The sequence below is a fragment of the Rissa tridactyla genome, chromosome 2, assembly GCF_028500815.1.
Source record: "Rissa tridactyla isolate bRisTri1 chromosome 2, bRisTri1.patW.cur.20221130, whole genome shotgun sequence".
Classification (NCBI taxonomy): Eukaryota; Metazoa; Chordata; class Aves; order Charadriiformes; family Laridae; genus Rissa; species Rissa tridactyla.
The window spans coordinates 141,203,611-141,215,290 of NC_071467.1; positions in this window are offsets into that span (position 1 = coordinate 141,203,611).

The following is an 11,680-nucleotide window of genomic DNA, read 5'->3' on the forward strand; positions in this document are numbered from 1 at the left end:
ACAGAAGTTTTTCTGCCCAGCAAGCACTGACACAATAGAAATTCTGAAAATATGTCCTGCTTTTGACTGAAGCGTACCTTAAACTCACTATGATCAATAACCCAGAAAGCGTACTCTCTAAAGATGAGAAGTGAATTAGGCTACTAATCTGATAAAGTATGGCAGGTACTTCTCTTCGCTTATTGTTAAATGAATGCTTAAATAATCTCTTCAAACCATTTTTTAAGGAGCTGTCGTCTGCACCTCCTTTACGTTCTTTGACATAAGGTAACCAGGGTGGCATTATCTTCCCATCCTTCCTTAATCCTTACAGGGTTTTTCTCTTTCAAGTAACAAAATTTAGCCCCTGATAAACAAACATGTTACTCCTTTTACATTCTACGTAGGTTCTTAAGCACCCATATCAATATGTCTTGACATCCTGCAGTACTTAAATCAGCCTATATCAGGAGTTTGCCTCTTCATTCTCTTCTCAGGACAAGCATTCTTTTTTCTTTTTATTTCTCAAATAATTATTCATGTTTTTATTTCGATAGAGAAGGTGAAAAGTCTGTAATGGTCCCAAGTTGCCTGGAAACATCATTCAATCTTAAACGAGATCAATTCTGTCAGACATTTTTCCAGCACATGTGCTAGTATAATGAGTTAATGTTGATTAGTGCTATGACTGACATTACATAGAAGGTTGCAGAGTTCTGTTGTGATCTTATAATAAAACAAAGCTTTAACATGACATACCAAGATTGCCAGACAATATAAAGACCATCACACAACTCATGACGTTCTATTCCAAGTTTTCTTCATTGTCTCATTGAATGCCCAACACTTGATATTTAAAATGAGCAAAAACTGTCCTCCTAATGAAAAGTAGATTAAATACTTCTTATCAGATACAGGTGATGACAAAGGAGCCACAACAATACACCAAGAATAGCTATTTAATAAATTAAGGCCCTAATAGGCAGCAAAGTAAAATAAAACTAGATTAAATAATAATCAACACATGTTGAAGCTGCCTAAGGTGTCTCAGGGAAGGTAGAAGGGAGCATTTCAGAGCTTAAACATTTCAGTCAAGGGCACAGAAGTACACTTATAGTATGCATTTGGCTGTTGTCAGAGCCTTCATCCTTGGTCCAATGAACCTCTTGACATCCTCTCGACGTGCTCAGACTACGACCTGCGCATAAGACTGGCGGAGTGCTATTTGTGTGTAGCTCATCAGTCTCACAGCAAGCACCGGGAAGATCCGGACTGCCCCTCTCCCTCATCACCCCTCCCGCAGCAGGGTAGGCTCTTTGCTGATACCCTGTCCTCAAGACATCAGGTTTTTCAGGCATAGTCTTACGGGACTATGGAGGGCACCAGGCTGAGACAGGGGAGTCATCTATTTCAATGACGCATTAATTAGAGATTTAACTTGGACATGAGGATAGACCTAACTGTACTTGGTGGCACAAATGAGGCTGTGATTCATCAAACTACATGTATCAGAGCCAAATAGCCAACAGACGTCGGGAAGCAGAGTACAGAGTGCAACCTTCTCACTAGAGTGGAAGGCTCAACTTATCTCACAGTAGGAGCTAAAAGATTTCAGCTGAAACACGGCCCAGTTCTGCCTAATTGTCTTCCTTGACTATAAAGTGAGTCAGTATGACTAGGTTAGATGGCAAATGCTGTATCTGGAGTTAAGCAAGATATCTTAGCAGTCTAGCCACTGCTAGTTTCAGTGCTCAAGCAGCTTGGCAACTGATCCCATGCTTAAGACAAGCACAGTTACATTATTTACTGAGAGGAGATCCTCAGCTCTAGCTGAGTTCTCATAAAACCATAAACTAACTTCACAAGAGGTATCCAAACTACTCTGGTTACCTTTCATAATAAAAACCAACCAAAGACAAGACAGGGTGAAAATTTTGATCTCAGTGTCTCAAGAAGCAGGAAAAAAACCCCTTGAATAGTTCCAGCAGCTATTAAAAATGTTAAAAGCAAAATAAACAAGTACTTCCAGCTGTAAGAACAATCCCATGACTTTGCAGTTCTGCACATTGCACAAATAAAACAAAGTATCAAAGACCCTACAGTCTGATAAAGTGATGTCTTCCAAACATCTAACCTGAATAAATTGTTATTTAAAAAAAATTCCCTCCTGAACACTTGTCAGTGAATAAACTTCAATTTATCTTGTTACACTGAATAAGTGTCTCTTTGCATAAGCTTCCATTTAAGACGACTGAGAACGTTGTTCTGGCTATTTACTACTCCTTCCTTATATGTATCTTGCTCTTTAACAGCCAATCATATTTTTTTAAGTTCATTTCACCTTTAAATCATCAGTCTAATGTGAATATATTCCTGTAGCAATACCGCAGTCATTACTGCAAAGTATATTTTAATTAGAAAACCTCTTCACTAAACGCATGATGATATACTCCACCAACCTTTTAAATGATTTATACCACTAAGCACGCCTTGCCCTTTATTCACCATGCTTTGCTTCCACTGCAACTTCTTGAGCTGTTTCCAGAGCTTTGTAGAAACCTGGAACCAATACGTATTCCATATCCCTGCTGGTGGGGGACTTCTAACATTTTGTGCCATGTGATGCTCAAAGCAGAACGTTCTGCCAGTCTTTCCTTTTCCGTGCCTGGCATTTGGAGAATTGGACTATGACTTTCTGTTACAGTACGAACAATATGAAGAGGTTAGGAATTCCTTTGCTCATTCCAAACTCACTCCAAGCACGACTTTTCATCTTGATCCAGTTAATCTAACTGCTTAAAATTCAGCATATATTTAAGCATGATTGCTATGCTGGCATGACTTTCACTATTGCCTGTATACTTCTGTATCATAATTCCCACACTTGTAGAATCTTTTCAACTTTTTTGTAAAGCTTTTCTCAGATACAAGACAGTAAAAGTTTCCTTACGATGGCATGAAAGTCTTTAAAGAAAAGACAGTGAAAAAGAGGATCCAGCCACAAACATTCTGGTTCCTAAGCTATAAAAGAATAAAAGAAAATATGTTTCCTGTTTCAAAGATTGTTCAGGCAACTTCTCTTACCAAAAGCAACATTTTTTTTAAAAAAATAATGACTTCCAAGTACTGACTTCAGCTCAGCCATATAGCATGCAATGTATTCATGAGTCTACCTTATCATTTCAGCAGCAGGTTATGCTTCCATAGCTAGTTTTAAAAGCAGCAATTCTCAAAGTCATAATTCCTTCTTATTCAATTTATTTTGAATTGAAGTCTATATATAGGGCTTGCTGCTCTGGTTCTTTATAATTATTGGAGCTGCTCCCAGACACTTGAAAATAGTCAACTATAACCGGCTTGATATAAGTCTTAAATAAAAGTACAATGATTACTATTTTTAAACTGACACATTAGTGAGATGCTGATATTGAAAAAATATGAATATAAAGCATAATTAAAATATGTCCAAGTACAGTGGCTTTCGAATGCATGAATGTTCCTTGCTTCTAGTAGAAATTAGTGTGTTTAGGGGTAATAATTAGTACTAATGCTATTAGTTACAGCACAGTAGCACAGCATACTCTGAGAGTTGATGTAAGGTCATGAGTGACCCTACTGAAGCTGAAGAAAGCAAAGATTATACGATGTCCCTTTGGAGAAGGGGCACAGTATGATTCCACATACTCAGACTCAGGAGTTCTAAAAAATTGTGCTTTCAGTCACCTATTAGCAAATTGAAAGTCACCATTCCTACAATAAAGCCCAGTAGAAAAGCCTAAGTGCTAGTCCATAGACAATTCAGCTCAAGAATCATTACTGACTAATCTTATTCATTTATTAAAAGAAGAACTCTAAGCACATCACGGAAGGCAGGTAGCCTTTTAAAAAGGAGAGCATCAAGTGTAGTATCCTTATCATAACAGAAAGCAATGATAACAGCTGCTGGTCTTTATTTCTTGCTATATCCTATGTTTCACGGGAGATTTGGGAAAAGTTGAGGACATTGGTAATGCCCCCACTCTCCTGCGTATGAGGAAAGGAGGAGGGTAGGTTATGTATAAACAAATCTGAAATTCCAGAAGAAAAGTTGTTATTCATCAGAAAGACTGTTGCAGTCTGTCATCACAGAATGAGAATTGCAAAAGGTTTATTTCAGCCTTTCAAAATGGCAGTGATCTCTCTTTCCTGGAGACTGTCTTTAGGTTTCCTTCCGTGCAGCCAAGAACACTTGCAGCCTTGGCAGTCTTGTTCAAGTCCTCTAGGGCTGCTATTTAAGACTTTCTGCTTTGTAGAAGGACTATGTCTTGAGTGCTCATGGTTGGCTTTACACCATGTGGCAGCCTTCTCCCTCAAGGCTCCCTGGGCTCCTGGCGTGAAATAAGATGAAACATAGTAATGCTGCAGAGTATACATAGTCCATTAGGAAACAATTTCATTGGAACATTTTTAATCGGCTTAAACGACAATAAATCCCTCATGCACATCATAGCAAGAACACAGAGCTAATTTTATGAAACCCTTTGGTATTCCTCGGTGAAATGTGCTATTACAGGGTTATACTAATTGCAGCTTGGGCAAAAGGTACTGCTGCAGAAACATCCAGAGGAACATGTAATTCTTCTGTACCAGAGAGGTTTTAACCAGACTCTTACCTTGTTGGCTTCTACTACTGAAGTCCCCCTTCTTCTGCAACGTGCCCAGCAGTGAAGCCTGAAGACATATGTAGCCATTCAGGACTCTTCTGGTAGAGGGTGTGGGCAGAAGCAGTCTCTGGGCAGGCATATAGTGGAAAGGCTGGGAGGGAAGGTACGCCTTTAGGTTCTTGGCTTTTCTAAACAAAGTTTTTTATCTATGCTAACGAGGAGCTTCATAAGGAGGCTTTACGAGGTGGCACTGTCTGTCAGCATCATCTTCCTTCACCCATCAGCCAACCCTCATGCACAGCAGGAAAGGTCTTGCAGCATCAAGCTTCACGCAGAATTATTATTCCAGTGAAGGAACAAAGTCTTATTAACATCCTCCCTGCTTTGAGGACCGAGTCACCCTGACTTCCTCTCAGCCAGAAGGCAGCAGAAAGCTGACCAGTTAGCATGCTCCAGCTCAACTACGCCCCATGTAAAAGCATATCAGGGCACAGCATTAGCCCATATCTCCCATGTTTCTTAAGAGTCAGTAAATATAGGCAAACAGGAGCTGCTGCTGCTCTAGAAAAGCAGATATGGAAAGAAAGATAGGTCCAAATTTCCACACTATCAGATTTTGTCTCCCACTGTTTTCCCTTTTCTTCAACTCAAACTGGTTGCTCTCTGTCCTTTTCACCCTACCTGTAGGCAATCAGCAATACTTCTTTTGCTGAAAGAGGCATCTCTGGGCTTCTGTGAAAAGTATCCTAGGAAACAGCAGGCTAGCCCCCTGGCTCGTGGAAACTACCTTTTCTTGTCTGGGAAATGGAGATGCAGCAATGGTGGTAAATGTAAGAACTCACTGTCAATGGCAGAATTCCACTTGTGCTGGAGAATGGAAATAAAACTCATAAATCGGAAACTTCTAGTCAGTATTTTTAGGAAACTAACAATTACAACACAGAAATGTGGAAGTGAGAGTTAACTGAACACCCACATGGTCTGCAGAGGTGCTCAGTACCATGCACGTCTCCCTCAGATGTTTCAAGTAAAATTAAAGTCTTCCCTTAAAATAATCATGTGAATGCTGTAGAATGACCAGGCAGGAAGAAATGGCACAAAGGCAGGTAAAACAGCAAAAACAGGCACCAGACCGGGTTGTTAGCTGTATAGAGAGAAAGAAACATTTCTTCATATTAAATTGGGTTGGTTTCCTGCTGCCAGGTTAGGGGGTCTCACAGTACTATGGAGAGATGGGGAACTAAACAGTAGATGCAATGCATGTTTTAAGCCTGGTTCTTCCAGACCTACCTGAAAACACAGGGTCTGAGAACAGCCCTCTGTATTGATTTTGATTCTTTGGCTGCAAGCTTATCTAGCCTCTGGGGAAACAAAGAGATTGCATTAAATATAATTAAATGAAGCATAGCAGAGAGTACTGCAGCAAGGTCCTGATTCAGAGCTAATGATAAACTAATTAAATTAAACTCATTAGGGTTGGAAACAATACTCATAATCTGATTATTGCATTTTAAACCTGAAAGGGAAGACTGCATTGTGGGGAAGCGAGTATAGCACCAGTACTGAATGCAATAAGATTCAAGGCCAACCCACCACCATCTAGCCACATTACATCCAAACCTATCACCTAGAGGCCATGGTACCTGCTAAATCGTTATCTCTTGGATAACTCCATACACAACGCCCGTATTTTCCATACTATCTCCTCTCAGGACTTGATGGCATCTCAGCCTACAGCCCTGAGAATGACACAGCTGGGATTTTTCCCCACCTGCAGTGCTTTGTTGGTGGGATTCTCTATTTGGCTACTTTTAGCTGGAACAGGCATATGCTCCTAATCAGCTGTGCGCTGAACCAAGTTAGCCCACGTTATCGACCTTGACTTTACTTTGCACCTGATTTACATGTGTTCTGTTTCAGTGTTGAAGGGGTGGTAGTGTTTGTGAAGCTTAACTCACTATGAGACCTGCCTGGTGGGTTCTGTTTTTTCCCTCCATTCTGATCTTTGTATGGCTGCATTTATAAGTTATGTAAAGGACAAGCGGATTGATGATGTATGACCAGATTCAAAGCTGAGGAATCAGCTCTAGCTATTTATTCATTTGGAGTCATGATGTCCTGGGCCAGCAGTTACAGAAGGAAGCTGCTTTCTCTCACTCAGACTGACAGTAGCTGGCAAGTCTTTCTCCACTCAAGGGACCGAGAGAAGATCTGAGAAAGCCAGGCTGATGGCAAGATGGTGACTCTCTTGCTTGGAAACCAGTAGCAAAACTTAGATTCCTACCTGGGCCCCAGGCAGTGAGAAAAATAAGCGAAGAGCTGGTAATTGCTGTGTGCAACATCGCATCACATCTAACAAGGTGTCACGACAGCATGTTGGTATTTAATAACAATTAGGTAATAGATTGCTGTTGTAGCAGATAGTATCCCAATTTTCATTACAGAAAAATTTTTGCAACGTCATTTGCCTAGTTTAACAAAACTCTGAGATTAAACAGATCACTTGAACATGAAAACATAATCTGCCAGCTACTGGAAAAGTCAAAACTTTACTATATAAAGACTAGACTAACACACCTTGTGGTGCTAGTAACAGCAAGGAAAAATCAGACACTACCTTCAGTTTTCACTGGGAAGTAGATTGTTCTCCTCAGTTAAACTTTAAATAAAAGCTGATGTCACTAGTCACACTTTGCAAAAGCCTAAGTGGGAGGTTATGCTTGCAGTCAAGGTTATCAGTAGCAGAATCCTATTTCAAATGAAATTGAGTACTCAAATGAAACTGAGTACTGGAGAAAAAAGACAACAAAAATCAGAAAACAAGCACAATTATTTACTGTTCATTTTATCACATAGCGCTAGTTCGGATGCTGAGGAAAACAAATAATTAAATTCCAGTGTAGACAAATTCCTAAACTCAGCTGTGTTCAAATTACATCAGTAGCAGATCTATCTCTGGCCGAAATATTAGCAGATGGATGTCAGTCTGCCTCATCCTATTCCCCAGTTAATTCTTTCTTTAATAAAATGAAACAAGGAATGTAGCAAGGTAGAAGGAAGATACATTGGGGTGGGGAAGTTGTTATTGGTTTGTTTGAGATGGTCCAACTCAACAAACACCCAAAGAAATCAAGTAAGAGTCTAATATTCAAGATATATCTTAGTATTGTTATAACAAATTTATTTTAATGCAGCATTTGGAAATATTTCTTAAGCTACCAAACTGAATTTTTTAAAGTGTTCTGACATGACATGTCATATGTTTTTTTGTTTTCTGCCAAAACAGGGGCAAAAGTGGCCCGTTTTGAGGCGTTCTCTGCCCACAAGAAAACCCTTTCTTTCCCCTATATAGTAAGCACTATAATTTTTTTTTGGTGCTGCTTAGAGGTAGGAGTCAAGAAAATGAAGTAGCTAAATCAATTCATTTTAACAGGACACAAAGAAATGAAGTGCCGGTCTCCAATATTTAAGTAGTATTAATGTGGTGCATTAACACTAAGCGTTTGAGAGGAAGAGGGATTCTAGTTTCCCATTAATCACTTTGGCTCAAGCACTCATAAGTTTGCCTGCAGAAAATTCAGAGCGCAGCCCCCAGGTTTCTGGTATGCCTAGATCGCACCGGACGCAAAGCGCACTGCTGAGAAGCCAGCAACAGCCTCCTGGCTCGCTCTTCTGCCTCCGTGTATTTCAACATATGGGAGTGATACCCACATTCCAGCTGTGCGCTGATTCTAGGCCTGCGATAATGATTTAGGATTTGATCTTGAATTGTTATAAGCAAATGTTTTCCACTGGATGCTGTCTTTCATCTGGCAGTGATGAAACATTAACATAAAGGTTAAAAATGACCCTTAGAATTTTTTGTGCTGTTAACTTCATTTGAGGCTGAATAAACTTCACTGGCAAATGCAAACATCACTTAGGAAACACATTTAAATTAAGCCACAGTAACAAATCAAGTGCAGCATCTAAAATACAGACAAGCTCAACTCAGATATTTTTCTCTATTAAATCCATGTTATTTCATCTTCCCAGTTTGTCAGTTTTTATATCTTGGCATCGTAGAAAGGCCAACATTTTTGTACTCCCTAGAGCTGCACAGAATCTGGCCGAGTAAAGCAGAAGCTATACAGTTCAAAAAGACAAATTTATGCTTCCTAAGAGGAGCAGTAGGAGGCCTCTGTGGGAACATAAGCATTCATTTCTCTGAGCTGTCAGAGACAGTATCTCAAAGGGAAAGAAGACTTTCACTTACTCTAAGTCTTCATGTAAATAACTGCTACCAAGGTCTAGTAGTAGTTTTCTTATAATTGTGAATGGACAAAAACTGCATTTCAGAGATCCCAGCATTTTAGAATTATTAGGCAAAAGAAGACTCTGTGCTCTGAAAGGCAGGTATCTGGAAGTTATTCTGCTCCTGAGCAAAATGGAACTCCTTTCAGAGCGCTCCTCCTCTCGCCCATGCAAAGTGACATCAAACATTCCTCAGGCCCCCAAAACCACCTTTCCATGCACCTCCCAAATAGCCCAGAAATCGGGTCACTTAGCTAGGATTGAGTCAAGTCACCAAGGCCCTTAAGATACAGAATTAAACCTGGATCTCCTACATGCCTACAACAGCCAAGCTGTTGGCTGTTATAGAAAGTAGTTTTTTAATCAAGAGACTAGGTAGCATCTCATATAAAGTAAAGGGAAAAAAACCTATAATTTAATGATTATTACACTCATTTTGAAACATGAAGTTAAGAGATGCCTAATTAAAATGCAGCTGGCAATTACATATGTAGGTATTACATAATTAATCACTCAATGCAGCAGTTCTTTCAGATAAATACTCCTAAAAATATTCCTGAGAACATAAAGATGAAACTGCTCCACTTACACACAACATTCGTACCACCATGAGGTTTCTCTGGATAGCTAAAATTATAAACTTTGTAAAGTATTCTTTATTTTGAGGCTCTGCAGGTCATAATATGAAGCACCTGGGAGAATAAAACGTTGGAACAGAACCAGGTGCATAGGCCTCAGTTACCTTTCTTGGCAGACGTCTGCTGGAAGGAAACAGTTCCTGCAGTGGGAGCAGCTGTCCCCTACTTAGAGAAGCACATCTTGAAATGCTCTAACAGACCAGAGAAGCCAGCCTCCAACATTTCATTGTACTAATTAGTTTCTCTCCACATTCAGTTTTCGTAGAACAACGCAGTGCGAGGAAAAGACCAGAGCACTTTCATACAGCTAAGGTCCTATTTTATACTTCATTGCTTTGCAACACAGCTTGATGTACTGGCACCAAGCCACAGTCGACGTTCAAATTAAAGAGGATTTCTCTGCGCAACATAAGAATCCCTTTTATGCAGACTCATTTCCTTCAGTTCAACTCCTACAGAAACATTGCGACTCAAGACAGATGTGGAAACATTAATACTTCAGTATAATTTCTGAATAAAACTTCTTGCATACATACAGAAGTTATGCTGAACCACGGGAAGTGTTGTGAGAACACAGCAATACATGACCAGAAGGCACAAGGGTTCAGAGATTTCTTAGAAAGCTTACAAGCACGGGATTTAACAAAGACTTCAAATAACAACACAAGAAGAAAGGTGCTAATATCACTAAGATGAGAGAGGGAGGCACGGGAGGGAGGGGGAGAGAGAGAGAGATAGCTCTATACAGGTAAAAACAAAGATAGACTACGGAAGAATCTCAGGATCTACCTGGCTTGTTTGCATCTAAAGTTAGACCCTTCATTAATTTGTAACAGTTCAAGGCAAGATGCAGCTTCAGACTAAAGCGAACTTTCCTATTAGGATGGAAGAGTCCATTACCCATTACAGTACAACTATATGGGAACTCGGATAATTCTACTCTTTTAATGAAGGTTATGGATTTGGCCCATTATGAAAGAAGAGGTTTAAAGAGTGGAAATTAGCACCTACTGCTCACCACTAGATGTTCCTTTACTGAACAGCAGAGTCACCACCATACCCACCCACTCCTCACTTTTCTCCTGCTCTGTATGTGTTATTACATATTCAAAGGCTTGTCACTTGACTTTATCTCATTTGAAACCATATGTGTTGAGAAACATTAAAATCTTTTTAAGAAAAGAAGAAATTAAGAAACATTCATTAAGTTTTTTCTTCAAATGAGAAAACTGCAGTACAGATCAACTTTTGATCTGCTTCATGACTAACAGGCTGCATTTTATTGTGTGCAAGTGATACGCTACATGGACTAGTATTGTCCAGAGCAATTAGGCACTCCGTGTCTAATGTAATGTTAGAGCAAAAACATACACTGAAGTTCTCATTGCCCAGAAACAATAGGAAGGCTGGAGAATGGTATTTAATAAAGCACTAATACAATGTAGATGCAGACCTGGGAGGGTAATGCTGTTCTGAATGGAGACAGCAGGTCCTCACAAAGAGCCCTGACTCCTCAGTACTCTGTAGGACCTGCGCCTCTGATTCTTCTTTCTCTGTTTTCTCTAGTTCCTAATAAAACTAGAAATTCACCTCTTTAAAAAACTGCTACAGAAAGTATTAAAAATGGGAACTTCATTATCTAATTCATAAAATGCTGTTGAAAATCTAGTCTTTCAAGAATAGGTTAATTGAATCAAATGGGCAAGAGCTGCAGAGGGCACCAAGCACCCAACGATATGAGCTGAATTAAAACCCAATCCCATGAGCTGAGAGAAGACAGAAAAAGGCCCTAAGCAGAGGTTACACAAATATGTTCCTACACAAAAAGCACTTATGCATGCAAGATACATGAATTGGTAGACAAGAACAAGACTTTAACACATATAATTATCACTTGCATGCTCAAGTGCCTATTCGTTTAGGCAGTCATTACATGCATGGAAATAATTTGCTTACATGAAACTGAAACCCTGTAATCTCTGCTCTTATTTATGGAGCATTTCAGTTACTTATTTGCTTAAATTTCTGTGAGGAATCTTTAAATAAGCACTCATTATTTTGTAAGAAGTGGAAGATTAAAATACCAATTTTCTTTTGAATGGATAATTTCTTTTATGAATTTTCTTT